At 38.9% G+C, this 15,474-nt stretch overlaps 1 protein-coding gene across 2 annotated transcripts in view; it reads right to left on the reverse strand.

Annotated features, from left to right (window-relative positions):
- Positions 1-15,474, reverse strand: part of KIAA1217 — a gene marked incomplete at its 3' end in the record, with an annotated part of 500,156 nt that overhangs the window by 400,325 nt on the left and 84,357 nt on the right. Inside the window, exon 1 of one of the 2 annotated variants that reach the window (XM_082618037.1) lies at positions 13,145-13,478. The exons of the other annotated variant lie outside the window; for it this stretch is intronic. Of the gene's footprint in view, positions 1-13,144; positions 13,479-15,474 lie in introns of those variants that run through there. 2 annotated transcript variants of the gene reach the window in all.

A 15,474-nucleotide genomic window follows, 5' to 3' on the forward strand; every position in this document is an offset into this window, starting at 1 on the left:
GTAGTAATCTAAAGATGTATATTTTCATTCTTCCATGAGGAAGAACTGTTATCACTGTTTCATCAATCTTGAAAAATGTTAACTTTTTATCTTTTAGGCATACCAAGGGAAGATGGAAGCTTGTATCCTTAGGTTAAAGAACTTCAGTTTAAGGAGCTGTGACCACCAATTGCTTCACTGATTTCACAGTGGCTTTGGGATTCTTTTTTTTTTTGTTTTTCTTGTTTTTTGCGGTATGCGGGCCTCTCACTGTTGTGGCCTCTCCCGTTGCGGAGCACAGGCTCCGGACGCGCAGGCCCAGCGGCCATGGCTCACGGGCCCAGCCGCTCCGCGGCATATGGGATCCTCCCAGACCGGGGCAGGAACCCGTATCCCCTGCATCGGCAGGCGGACTCTCAACCACTGCGCCACCAGGGAGGCCCGGCTTTGGGATTCTTGACGTAACCATAAACTAGATACAGATTTTATAGAAAAATTGCTGGAAGAGTTGATGATGGTGATCAATCATATGGTATTGAAAACATATTCCAATGACGATAGATTTAATATTTATTGAAAACTTGTATATGCCAGTCACTAGGTGCATGAAAAGGTAATTCCAATGGATACTGTTCTGATTTTTATAAGCATCTGGATGATTTATCTGTTTGGGGTGGTTCCTGGATATTTTTTTTGGAATAATTTAAATAATGCTAGAACGCCACGGCACTCTGCCAACTCTATATGTTTGCTGGAAGTTCATTTAGGGGGTTGGACACCACCACCATCAGCTGCTGTGATACTGATTTTGCAAATTAAGAGTTCATGGATTCACACGAGATGCTACAGAACATGAAACCTAGTAACTGCCTTACAATTGCCTATAATCTGGTATCCAGTCATATCCAGCCTTCCCAATGCATGTCAATCACACATATTTTAACATAGGAAAGGAGTGTTGCTCAAGTTATACTTCAAATACCCAATAGTCCCAAATCAAGTAAGTTTACATTGAAAGGTTGTGTTATAATTTATATACTGAGGGCAGAGGGGATGTGCAAAGAAACATTTTGTGTGAGAGATGGCATGAGAGAATGATCAACAAGTTTCTCAACTAGTCTGTAGATGTTAAGGATGCAGGTCCTATTAGAAAGGAAGAAGGAGGCAGGGGGCATCAAAGGTAACGTGGAACAGTGTACATGGGCAGAGACCCATAAGACCTGTGACCGTGAATCCAGACCTGATTAAGAGCAACGATGGGCCAATGGAATGCCATGATAGAGGAAAGAAAGAAGAGCTCAATGAAAAACTGGAATGAGATGGCCAATCTGGACAGGATGAAAGGAAGTTTAAGCCAGGTCTCCAGGGATTCTCAAACAGAATTGTGAAATAAATGAGACAGAGAAGTAGAAACAGTAGGATACAAATATATAGGACAAAAAATAGTAGAGCCATATAGTACAGGGATGGCTGTGTAAAATCAAGATCACCAATGCGAGTGGGGAAGAATATAACAGCTTTAGAATTAAAAATTAATGATTATGTACTTTAAAGACTTTTAAAATATTTTTATTGAGTAGGTCTCCGTATTCACTTATGCCACTTATAAGTATGAAGTCTACAATATACCAGTGGCCAAATAGGATCTTCAAGTGTCCTTTCCAACATCAATGCTAAGGTCTTAGGGAAGGGGTATGACTCCCCCTTCCCATCATCCCCATTTCCAGCAACTTGCTGATTTTTAATGACCTTATATTTCTGACATCCTTGACCAAATAGAATAAATAATAGGTAACGACTATGAGTAGTTTTTCGTCCTGCTTCTCCTCTAATCTATTTATTCCCCGATTACACTGCAGCAAGGCACATAATTGAAAGCTTAAATTAAAATGCAAAAATAACCGACATCCTAAGGCAGAATCATCTGCACCAGGATTTTCTGTACATCTCCCACCAGCTCAGGATGGCCCACCTCTAGCACTTACTTCACCCCACGTGACCCTAGCAGAATGAGGTCGCTTGTCTACACAAAGAGGGGGAAGATTACTTGGAGAAATGTCCTCAGACTAAACTTTATGTAAAGTAGGCTTAATTCAGATTCTCCTGAAAAGAGCTATGTTGCCTTTAATGGCCAGGGCCAGTGAGCACCTTGGCTATAAGGACTTTGGTAATATCACTAAACATGCAGTATTTATTGTTAATGAGGAATTATTCACGCAGTTTATGAAACTATTAGTGACTGTTTTATCTTCAGCCTTTGGCCCTAGCTTCTCCTGGTTCAGGCTTGATAAGCTTGGGGCTTAGAGCTTGTCTTAATGGGTGACGGAAAACTGTGCTCCATTGCTCCTGGGACTGTATGCTCATTAGTCCCAGACGCCAGTTGAAAGCTTTGTTAGAGAACTAGAGGAATGCCACAGCACAGGGAGCAGCCTGGAAGCCCCTTTCACATCCAGCATGGGTGAATAAGCCTCTATGGCTTGCCAAGCCACACATCAGTAGGTCATGTGCATCAGCACACAGGATCAACACAAGCAGCACAAAAATTCCAAGGTCAGCACTTTCTGGAGCCAGCCCTTTTCATTCCAACTGATAAGGATTTAAACATTTTCATTAGCCTTGCTGATCTAGTCCTTCTGAATGACAAACATACTATAATTTATTTTTAAAGGCAAGTAACATAATTCAGGGTACAGTCCCTACTTGATGGTTTTTCTAGAAGTTGTAATTATTGACCCTTGTATATCTCTCCTGTGACCATCAGGGGTCAGGTCGAGGTTAATGTTCTAGCAAACCACTTAGGATCTAGACGAACAACTGTTTTGGTAGGGATTACTGCCATGGTAAACCACCAATGAGGGCTTGAAACGGTAATTCATAATTAAGAAAATAAAAAGACTCAGTGCCTGTGCTCTGATCATGCACCTAACAACTGACTCCACCCCAATCCAAACATAGAATGAAATCCAGTGAAGGGATGGGTTTATTTTTGTAACAATTTGTTTTAGATATTTAATCTAAAATAATACGGTGAGGCCTCGGAAATAACTTTGGGTATCAAGTGTTGAAAGAACACTTGCTATTTTTTTAAATGAATCCTTTGTCTTTATTTCAACTGTGTCTTATTATTAAGTTGTTGCTTCCAAAGAGAATTTTGGGGCAAAATATCTCAAAATTATAGCATGTTCAATGGAAGTTTTGAAAACTGCCAACAGTGTATACTTTGAAATATGTCATGTTTAGATAGTATTCAATAACTAACATTCTCTTTAGTCAACTAATTGTTTTGTTTGGCAATGTATTCTTTGACATCCCGTGGAAGAATCAGATCAAAAAATATTAACCGCAAAAAAAAGGTTGAACACAGTCCCTTTCATATCTATGGACTTGCTAAGATGCTACGGTGAATGACAGAGAGAACAGGAGAGCATCTTGGGAAGATTAAGGAACTTTGATTCCTAGGATTTGGTTACACAGCTGTACACAGGCTATAAGATTTTTTGGGGAAATTTTCTCAAGATAGTAAAAAAAAATCACAGAATTATAGAGCCAGAAAGGGCTTTGGGGTTTTCATCATAACCTTTAAAAATATATATCCTTCTGGTCTCTCACTAAGAAAAAGCAAATGATGCTTGCACTTTTTCAGAAAACAGTATTTGTTCCTCTACAGGACACTCCCTGAAAAATTTCTCAAAGTAGGATATAGCCCCTCCTCACCCCATTATTCTCAACACACCAGGCTGTGGCTGAGTTTATCGTAGAAGTTCAAAGGAATGCAATTCCTCAGCAGTTATACAGCAAAACATTCAGGGTTACATTAATAATTTTCAAGCTGATCTTTGGATAAACTACATTTCTACAGAAGCTAGCAAGAAAATTTTTGCATGGAGAATATGATTTGTGAAATTCTTAGGCTTTTTTTTTTAATGTCAAAAAGGCCAAACTAGGAATTCTTGTTCTGAATTTTTTTCTCAAGAACATTTGAAAACTTTCCCACTTAGAAATGCTTAGAAAAAACAGATAAAAAGACACTATTCTTTTAAATGCACTACTACGCTTGCCAAAAAGAAAGCAAGAGTGAGAGAAAGAGCATGCAAGAGAGAAGGCCGGGTGTAAGATACGTGGATCTAAAAAGCAGTATGGTAAGGGCACAAACAGATTGTGGTCTGCATCAGGGAAACTTACATGTCTCAGTAACCCAGAAGGTTGGGTTTAAAATCCTATGTAAGGGTACGGACAGGTGATAGAGTCCCAGCAAATGGACACGGTAAAGATGCCTGTCTGTCTCTATCTAGATACCAAGTGAAGGGAAAAGATAGTGCCAGAATTTATAATCAGGGTTGTTTGTGTGGTCCAGGAATATGTGAATCAAGAAATTAGCCTAAGGTGCAGTGGTTGAGAGTCCGCCTGCCGATGCAGGGGACATGGGTTCGTGCCCCGGTCCGGGAGGATCCCACATGCCGTGGAGCGGCTGGGCCCATGAGCCATGGCCACTGAGCCTGTGCGTCCGGAGCCTGTTGCTCCGCAACGGGAGAGGCCACAACAGTGAGAGGCCCGTGTACCAGGAAAAAAAAAAAAAAAAAAGAAATTAGCCTAAGGATTCATCCTAGGACACAAAAAGCAAAAACAAATGCAAAATGTCTGAAGGGGACACTGGTTGCATGTTTTTATACAGTATTCCCTACTGAGGATGAGCTCATTGTCCTAAATTATTCATCACACGAAGAAACAATCCACCAGAAGAATCATACCACCAGACACAACAAATAGAAGAGTCTGAACCCTAAGGACTTCGGATAAATGAACAAAATAAGAGATTATTTCACATAAATTTTAAATGACTAACACTAAAAGGAATACAAGCCATATGAAAAGAAAAACACAGTATTAAAATAATGGTAGGTAGACTATCTAGAAATGAAAACTATAGCTATGGAATGAGAAATTCAATGGAGAGGTGAAACAGCCGTATAGACACAGCTGAAGACATAATCAATGGTCTGAAAGACAGGTTTAAGGAAACAATTCAGAATGCAACACAGTGAGATAAAGGGATAAATATAAAATTAAGAGACAGAGAGCATGAAATGAACAAAAAATTCATGGCTAATATTAATTTCAGAAAGTGAACAGAATTATCAAAGCATCAATATTCAAAGATATAGGCCTGTATATGTCCTAGAATTGATTAAATATATGATTCCTATGAGTTAAGAAGAAATCAAGATAAATAAAAGACAAATCCACAATGAGATATACATTGTAGTGAAACAGCAGAACTACAAAGAGATCTTAAAAGAGATTTTAAAAGTATCCAGAGAGAAGGGCCTCCCTGGTGGCGCAGTGGTTGAGAGTCCGCCTGCCGATGCAGGGGATACGGGTTCGTGCCCCGGTCTGGGAGGATCCCATATGCCGCGGAGCGGCTGGGCCCGTGAGCCATGGCCGCTGGGCCTGCGCGTCCGGAGCCTGTGCTCCGCAACGGGAGAGGCCACAACAGTGAGAGGCCCGCATACCGCAAAAAGAAAAAAAAAAAAAAAAAGTATCCAGAGAGAAAAGATAAGTTGCACCAAGGGATAACAATAGGCACAGCAGACTTTCAAAACCAAAGATAAGTAACAGAAATCAATAGAATATTTTATTGGGTTGGCCAAAAAGTTCATTTGAGTTCTTCTGTAAGTTGTTACAGAAAATCTCGAATGAACTTTTTGGCCAATCCAATAAAATGAATTAGAGAAAATACCTGCCGATCTAGAATAATATACCCAACTAAATTATGGTTTGACTGCCAAGGGTATTTGCCAATTAATGACAGAGATATCCTAGAAAACCAAAAATTGTTTATTAGTTGAAAAAAAACTAATAAACTGATAACATTCTTGCAATACTGATTTAAAAAGAGAGAAAGGGACAGCACAAATGACTATATTAGTATGAAAAAAAGGAACAACTACAGATAGGTAGAAATTGTTAAAAAAGAGAATATCAGGAACAATTTTATGTCAATGCATTCGAAAATCTAGCCAAAATGGTCAATTCACTATAAAGGTAACTAACAATTACTTAGGAAGGAAGAGAAAACCCTAATTGACCAATATTAAGAGAAATGGAATCACTAAAGTCTGTACACACAGACACACACACACACACACACACACACACACACTCACACACACACAGACCTAGGATTTTTTCAGATACGTTCTATCAAGTTTCAAATTAAAAGTAATCCTAATCTTATTTAAATGTTTCCATAGAATAGAATAAGCTGATAATCATTTTTTAACCCATAAGAAGATAAACTGATGTAAAACAAGTAGGAAAAATTACAGGCCAGTTTCATCTATAAATATAAAAATTCTAGGCAAAATATTAGCAAACCAAACTTAGAATGAATATTTAAAAAATTATGATCAAGGCGTTATCCCAGAATACAGGGATGGTTCAATTTTAGAAAACTTATTAATATAATTTACCAATTAACATATTAAAAGGGGAACACCATAAATTCATCTCTACAGATGCAGAAAATATTTGAAACTCAAAATACTTTCCTAATAAAACATTTCAGCAAAGAAGAATTAGAAGGAAACTTTTTCTTAACCTGATAAAAAATATCCAGTAAAAACTCAAGAAAAGGGCCTCCCTGGTGGCGCAGTGGTTGAGAGTCCGCCTGCCGATGCAGGGGATACGGGTTCGTGCCCCGGTCTGGGAGGATCCCATATGCCGCGGAGCAGCTGGGCCCGTGAGCCATGGCCGCTGGGCCTGCGCGTCCGGAGCCTGTGCTCCGCAACGGGAGAGGCCACAACAGTGAGAGGCCCGCGTACCGCAAAAAGAAAGAAAAAAAAAAAAAAAAAAAAAACTCAAGAAAATATACTTAATGGTGAAAAAATCAAAGGGATTTTATATAAAACTCAGGACAAGACAGGATGCTTGCTGTCAATGCTTCTATTTAACCTTGTGCAGGAGTGCCTAATCATGATAGCAAGTAGAAAAAAATATCTAGAGAATATAAATTAATTAATCAATTAATTAAATCTTTAATTTATACTCAGTTAAATTAAAATAAAACATATCCATATTATAAGAATGAACAGAATTGTTATTATTTGTATATATGATTATTTAGAAAATCTAAGTAATTGATAAACTTTTAAAACAAATGAGTTCAACATGGTTGGAAATAAGAGTTAAACAAAAATCTAGTATGTTTCTATGAACCGTCAGCCAGTAGTTAGAACATTTCAGGAAAAAATAATACTGACAATAAAAATAATTCATTTCAACAACAATCATGAATCTAACAAAAATCTGGAAAATATTTGTAGGGAAAATTATAAAATATATTGAAAGACATGAAAGTAAGCTTAAATAAATGGAGAGCTAAATTATGTCCTTGAATGGGGAAACTCAAATTTATATAGAGAAACCACCCCCCAGTAATCTATAAATTCAATGCAATTGTAAGCCAAATCACAACACTGTCTTTCATGTAACCTGAAACGGTGTTGCACATACATTCTTATGGTATAGTAAATATTCAAGAATAGGCAATGCACATTTTTGGAAAAATAGTTTAAAATGGTTCATTTATTACAAGATTGTAATAATTAAAACATGGTATTGGTACAAGGATGGAATGGAAAAAAGACATATGAGGTCTCAATAGCACTAAATGTCACTGGGAAAAGATGGACTAGTTAGAAAACTGTACTAGAACCAAAAAAAAAAAAAAAGCAAAGATAAACTTTGATCAGTACATTACACCATACAGAAATATAAATTCTAGACAGATTAAAAATTTCACTGGGAGAAAGTATAACTGTAAAACTTTTTGAAGAAAAGATAGAAACATAGATTTACAAAATCATATAGAAAACACTTAAGATTTCTCATCATACAAAGCATAAAGGAAAATATTGACCGATTTAAGTATATTAAACATTTTTAACTTCTATATATGATAGGCAGCACAGATAGTGAAAAGATAAGTTATCGACTAGGGTAGACATTTGGCAATTATATGCCCCCCTCTCACAATTACTGTCCAGAATGTAAAGAAAGTGCCTACAAATCAATAATAAAAGACAATTAAAGAGAAAAAAATGGGTGAAATATGCCACACATAATTCTCAATGGAAGTCATTGGGATGCTCAATAACATTATACAAACATACTCAGCTTCACCAGTAATTACAAAGTCCTTGCACCCAGAGATTAGCAAAGCAGAATGTCTGATAACACCAAATGTTGGAAAACATGTGGGGAAACAGAAGAATGCTAAATTAGTGGTTCTTAACCCTAGCTGTACACTAGAATCACCCAGGGAACGTGAAAACTGTCTTGGCTCCCATCCCCAGAGATTCTGGTTTAATTGGTCTGGGGTGGGACTTAGGCATTGGTAATATATATATATATATATTTTTGCCATACGCGGGCCTCTCACTGTTGTGGCCTCTCCCGTTGCGGAGCACACGCTCCGGACGTGCAGGCTCAGCAGCCACGGCTCACGGGCCCAGCCGCTCTGCAGCATGTGGGATCTTCCCGGACCGGGGCATGAACCCGCGTCCCCTGCATCGGCAGACAGACTCTCAACCACTGCACCACCAGGGAAGCCCCAGGCATTGGTAATTTTAAAGTGCTCCTTAGGTGATTCTTTCTGCAGGCAGCGTTTAGAACTACTGCTCAACATTGTTGGTGGTCAAATAAACCAGTAGAGTTTGCAGAAGAGCTTAACAATCTCTAGGGAAATTGTGTACCCTTATGACCTGACAGTTCAACTTCTAGGTTGAACTCTTCTTGAGAAATCCTAGCACAAGTGTAAGAAGATACATACAAAGATCATTGCTGTACTGTTTAGATAGCAAAGCTGCAGAGACAATGCAAATTTCCCTCAGTAAGAAAATGGATAAATCAACCTTCAATGATTTATGCAATGTGATACTATCCTGCAGTTATAACAACATCAACTAGATACCTATGTATCAACATGGATACATCTCCAAAACAACTTTGAATAAAAAATGTTAGAGAATATATAAATATATAAAGACAATGCTTTATATATCTTAAAATTTGAACACAAAGCAATAGTATAACCACAAATAGATGTTAGATATAACCTCACATAGATACATCCATGTCTGGACCTAAAAACCCACCCCCTCATACATATACAAACCCACACACACAGTAAAAATACTAAAGTATAGTACATAGGAATCATATATAGCAATTTAAGGATAATTATCTCTTGGGAGGGAAGAGGGGGGAAAGGCGGGGATAGTACTTTGACTGTATTTGTAATGTGCTTCATTTTATTTTACACATTATCTGAACTAAAGATAGCAAAATAACATATTTAATCTTGGTGTTGTGTTTGCAGATAATCGTGATACTATTTTTTTGTGTTTGAGATACTTTACATTAAGATATTTAAAAGGCGAAAGAGCAATGCAATTGGCATGATCATGGAGCATATCTTTATTTTTGAATGATTAAAAAATAATATATTAAAAACACAGAATTGAAAAGTAAACAAAAAGCTATTGGATTTGCAGGCCAGAGGCTAGAATTCTCATCCTAGTTCTGTAGCTAATTAGTGATGTGAAAATCAGTTTTTGACTTCGGTTTCCTCCTATATAATGTAAAGGAGTTGGATAAGATGATCCAAGATCTATCCTAGTTTCAAATTTCTGTGAATCCGAAGTTGTGAGAGGTTAGTATTTCTGAATTCAACTGTTCTCTCTCCTCATCTAATATACTCACTCACCCTATAGCCCTACATTTGTTCCCAAATGTAATCATGGATTATTCCAGAGAGTGATGCCCTAAATGATACTCAATAAACAATCATTGAATCAAAGATGTAATCAAGGCAGCAAATTATCTTTAAATGTTTCCATGACCCAGATTAGAAACAATATCAAAAAGCAAAAAAAGTGTTATTAAATCCCCAATGACTTCCATCTCCCAATTAATAAATGTATTGTTTCTTTATTCATTTACTCATTGATTATTTCATATGTCATTTGTCCTGAATCATCATCTACAAACCAGCTTATCCCAATTTGTCATATGTTAATAAAATCTTTATAACAGTAGATATTAATAGTAAACCTTACTTAAAATATATGTTTTATGACTGCAAAAAAACAATCTGAACCCTCTCCCTCCATATTACCCACCTTCTGGTAATTTGAAAGACTTTGTTCTATCTTCTAAGTGTATTATTTGCTCCCAATGAGAACCTGGCCCAACATGAGCAGTTAAAACACGTTTGCTCACGAATATGCTGTTTTCTCCCCAGGATTTTGATGCTTTTAAGCCAACAAAGTTTAATTATCCCCATAACCCTGCAGAAAGTGAAGCATAGAGAAGCATGATGTGGGGTGAAGCCACACTTTACATAGAGTCTAATGCAGAGCAGAAAGAAATGAAATCCATTTCCAATACATGTCCTAAAGCTCACTGCTGAAGCCCCAATTTCTCCTGCACTCCACCCCAGCCCACTGCCTAGGTTCCACCAGAAATGTTATCCATGAATTAAAGTCATACAGAAAGGAACCTGGACAATCCATAACCTTGGTCATTAGACAGTTGAATGAAAGATACAAAGACAACAAACAAAAAGAAGACAGGATGTTAGTTGATAGGAACGTTCTTGGATCTTTTTTGTTCCTCCTCCATTGAAATGTGTGAAGGAGGCTGTCTACATTACCTGCATTACAGGTAAGGCAGGGAAGATTTAATGTCATAAGTGTCATAGATATTTAGTATCACACCTGGCAAAAGATGGCAGTCAATACTCGTTAGATGTCATTATCATCATCGTCATCGTCATCACCTGCTAGTACCACAGGACAGGGTACTTCAGATTTGTACAGGACATAAGTTTATAAAAGAGCTGCTCAAAGCAAAGGAAACTTTCTCTTTACAAAAGGAAAGTTCTCCAAGGTTGCAGAGATGACCTGATGGCTTTTGAAATTCAGCAATGTAAGTTCCATTATTGAGGGGGAGAAGGTCCACTCTCACTTAGCAGATAGATCATAGACCACTTAAAGAAGGCAAAATCTTTTTCCTAACTAGTGAAGGAGGAGTGTGACAAGTAGGAAAGCTCACATTCTTCACGGGTCTCCTTTGTAAGGGTCAAGCCTCCAAACTGCCATCACTGATGGGTAGCCAGCATCTGTAACAGGGGCTGTTAGGACAACACGATGCCCCATAAAAGAAGCACAAGTCCTTAGGCACAACTAAATCAGGAAGCAAGTAATTCCTCTAAAAGCAACAACCGGGACTTCCCTGATGGCGCAGTGGTTAAGAATCCGCCTGTCAATGCAGGGGACATGGGTTCGAGCCCTGGTCTGGGAAGATCACACATGCCGCGGAGCAACTAAGCCCATGCGCCACAACTACTGAGCCTGTGCTCTAGAGCCCATGAGCCACAACTGCTGAGCCCGTGTGCCACAACTACTGAAGCCCATGCACCTAGAGCCTGTGCTCCGCAACAAGAGAAGCCACCGCAGTGAGAAGTCCACGCACCACAACGAAGAGTAGCCCCAGCTCACCACAACTAGAGAAAGTCCGCAGGCAGCAAGGAAGACCCAACGCAGCCATAAACAAACAAACAAACAAACAAACAAACAATTCTACCTATAGCTAATTTTCTAAAAAATAAAAAAATAAAATAAATAAATAAAATGAAAGCAACAACCTACCAGGATGGCAAAGACCAGCCTCTCATCTGGTGGCATTTTTCACAGTCCCCAGCTCACCTCTCCCTTTTGGGCCATCCAAGATTACACCATTACCACTAACACTTTCAAAAGTGGGACAGAGACTCCCATTGCTATCAACAGGGCTTCACTCTTGGACTACATTTAGCTGCTACACAACATGTAGGGAACATTTAAAGGATATACCTATAGAACTGAAATAACACCCTCTCCTAAGGGAAAATAACAGATGGCTTGGCAGATAATGATCTTTAACTGACAGGCTACACAGTAATGAGGCCAGTGCTGGGAGAACTTGGCTTTGGCAACCAGAGATGAACAGGAATCATGTTTCTTAGAGGACAAGGCAGACAGTCTCTACAGACTAGGGGAAGTTGGAGGGAGGAAGGAGTGCAACACGCTCCATTCATGGAAGGGACTTTCACCATTATCTTTCTTTGGAATACATCGTTTCAGACCAGCTGGTGTATGGAAAGCTGGGGCCCGGAGGATGGCTTTAGTGGTGCAGTGGGGGAACTGGAGTGCAGAGAAAGCACAGATCATTCCTATGTTCATTGTTGTCCGAAGATCAATCAGACATGGCTTGACTTTGAAAGCAGCCAGTTCTTTGTTTACGATTGCCAGGGAGGGAGCAGGACACCTCCTAACAAATTGATGCAGTTACCACATCAGGAAGTCAGGGCAGAGGGACAGGTGGTGGCAATTAGGAATCTGGAGGGAAACAGGACATCTTGGCCACTTGCAGTTTCCTCCCTGATGACTTGTGCACCGTCTACCACATCCTGCTAGATCAGCTTGACAGCTCTTGACTCCTGGAGTCCTGAGCAGGTAACAACATATGCACAGCTGGAGCTCAGCTTAATAGTGTAATCAAGAAAAGGTAATAGCAGCTGAAATATTTGGATGTTTCAATGCCCTTTCGCCACTAAGATTTTTTTCACATTTGCTACATTGATTTCATCATATTTTCAAAAGGGGTTCACAAGAGTCAGAGTTGTAGCAAATTTTACTTTGTAGATTTACAGGTCCTTCAGCAAATCTCCCTTAATATTCCAGAGAAGTCAACCAAAGTTGATTTGCTTGCTAGGGCAGCCATGCTCTTTTCAGAAGACATTTTTACTGGCTTATTTTCCAATCTAAAATAGAGTTTATATTACTGGAGGAAATGAGGCAAAGGATATTCACTTGAAACATTAATGAAATTAAGTGATTCTTGGCATCATAACATAAACATTTCTATAAATATTACCTGCTAAACAGTGTTAAGAGCACAACACTTCATATCTCATCTTGCAATTAATTTACGGGCTAGCAAAATCATTTTACTTATATTTAGATCCCAACTGTTAACTTCACTGAGATTACAATATGCCAAAAAGATGCTTATTAGGAGATTAAAAAGGAAGAAAAGAAAACAATAAAGACAAAGTACTTACTTGCAGTGATATTTTTCAAGTAATCCTGAATTTCAAATTTGGCTTTTTTGTTTAAGAGCAAAGGCTAATCTGAGCTATAATCCTTTGGTCCTCAGGGTAAGCTCCATTCCTCCATAGGACAAATCTTTGAGAAATCTTCTTTTGATATTTATTTCTCCAAGTATCCAAGCTCTACTAGGAAGCAGTCAAAAACAAAAGACTGTCCTTTAAAAAAGAAAACCAAAATGAAAAAAGCCCACGAAGTCCAGAATGTAAGCAGCAAAGGAAAAATAAAACTTCTCCCAAACTAATATCTAATTCAGAAGAGTAACTGCTCCCCTATCTCCGTTTGTAGGCGTCCTCTCGTGTTCCTGGTGACATTTCTCATCATCCAGCCAGTGCTGTTTTACAGCAATGAGAGGATGTTTGAAGAGAATGAACTCGTTCTCTGAAGTTCCTTGTAGTAAAGGAAAACATATGGAGGATTTCCTGCTGAGGCTTCCCTACCGAGGCACAAATTCGAGGGGGTGTGGAATTTACTTGTTAAGGCTCTCCGTTTTCTAGACTCAGCAGTATCTGCTCAGCAATGAGCCCACATGGGCTGCTGCTGCTCTGCAGAGAACTCTCTTCTTCTGCATTAACCCCACCAGCCGAGAGGACTTGGAGGAAGAGGGTCAACAGAATGTTAGTGCCCTGTTGGTCACAGTCCCTGTTCCAATCACATCCAACCTCTGGGACAGGTAAACGCACATAAGCCCATTCTGCTGAAATACAAGCTTCTTTCCCCCTTTTTTTTTCTCCCTGTCTCTTCACATTCACCTCCCGATTTCTCACCTGAGATAAACAGTTGCCATGTACGTGCACGTTGCGATCGATGGATCGTATTCTGAGAATTAATTAAAATGTTACCAGTGTTTTCTTTCCCCTTCTATGCCTTCTCCATTTGAAAGTATGCTTCCTACAGCACAGGGAACTGTATTCAATATCTTGTGATAAACCATACGGAAAAGAATATGAAAAAAAAGGTGTATCTAGATAGATGTATGTATAACTGAGTCACTTTGCTGAACAGCAGTAATTAACACAACATTGTAATTCAACTAGACTTCAATTTTTAAAAGTATACTTTTTTTGTCATGCTTTTTTAAAAAATTGGAGTATAGTTGCTTTACAATGGTGTGTTAGTTTCTGCTGTACAACAAAGTGAATCAGCTATGTGTATACATATACCCCCTCCCTCTTGGACCTCCCTCCCACCCTCCCATCTGGGTCACCACAGAGCACCGAGCTGAGCTCCCTGTGCTATACAGCAGGTTCCTACTAGTTAGCTATTTTACACATGGTAGTGTATATATGTCCATCTTAACCTCCCAATTCGTCCCACCATCCCCTTCCTCCCCACCCCATCCACATGTCCGTTCTCTACGTCTGCGTCTCTATTCCTACCCTGCAAATAGGTTCACCTGTACCATTTTTCTAGACTCCACATATATGCGTTAATATATGATATTTGTTTTTCTCTTTCTGACTTATTTCACTCTGTATGACAGACTCTAGTTCCATCCACATCTCTACAAATGACCCAATTTTGTTCCTTTTTATGACTGAGTAATATTCCGTTGTATACATGTACCACATCTTCTTTATCCATTCCTCTGTCAATGGACATTTAGGTTGTTTCCATGTCCTGGCTATTGTAAATAGTGCTACAATGAACACTGGGGTGCATGTGTCTTTTTGAGTTATGGTTTTCTCAGGGTATATGCCCAGTAGTGGGCTTGCTGGGTCATATGGTAGTTCTATTTTTAGTTTTTTAATGAACTTCCATACTGTTCTCCATAGTGGCTGTATCAATTTACATTCCCACCAACAGTGCAAGAGGGTTCCCTTTTCTCCACACCCTCTCTAGCATTTATTGTTTGTACACTTTTTGAAGATGGCCATTCTGACCGGTGTGAGGTGATACCTCACTGTGGTTTTGATTTGCATTTCTCTAATAATTCGTGATGAAACAAGATGAAAAGACAACCCTCAGAATAGGAGAAAATATTTGCAAACGAAGCAACTGACAAAGGATTAATCTCCAAAATATACAAACGGCTCATGCAGCTCAATATCAAAGAAACAAGCAACCCAATCAACAAATGGGTGGAAGATCTAAACAGACATTTCTCCAAAGAAGACATACAGATGGCCAAGGGGCACATGAAAAGAAAGTATACTTCTAAGGACAGCACATCTCAAAATATGTTACACGAAGATGCTGGTTGGCTCAGGAATATTAAATTGCACATATGATGAAAGCAGCGCTCTAGTAAGCCACTCACACCTACAGAGGCCTGCCCCCTGAT

This window comes from Mesoplodon mirus (assembly GCF_964341445.2).
Source record: "Mesoplodon mirus genome assembly, chromosome: 4".
NCBI classification, from domain to species: domain Eukaryota; kingdom Metazoa; phylum Chordata; class Mammalia; order Artiodactyla; family Ziphiidae; genus Mesoplodon; species Mesoplodon mirus.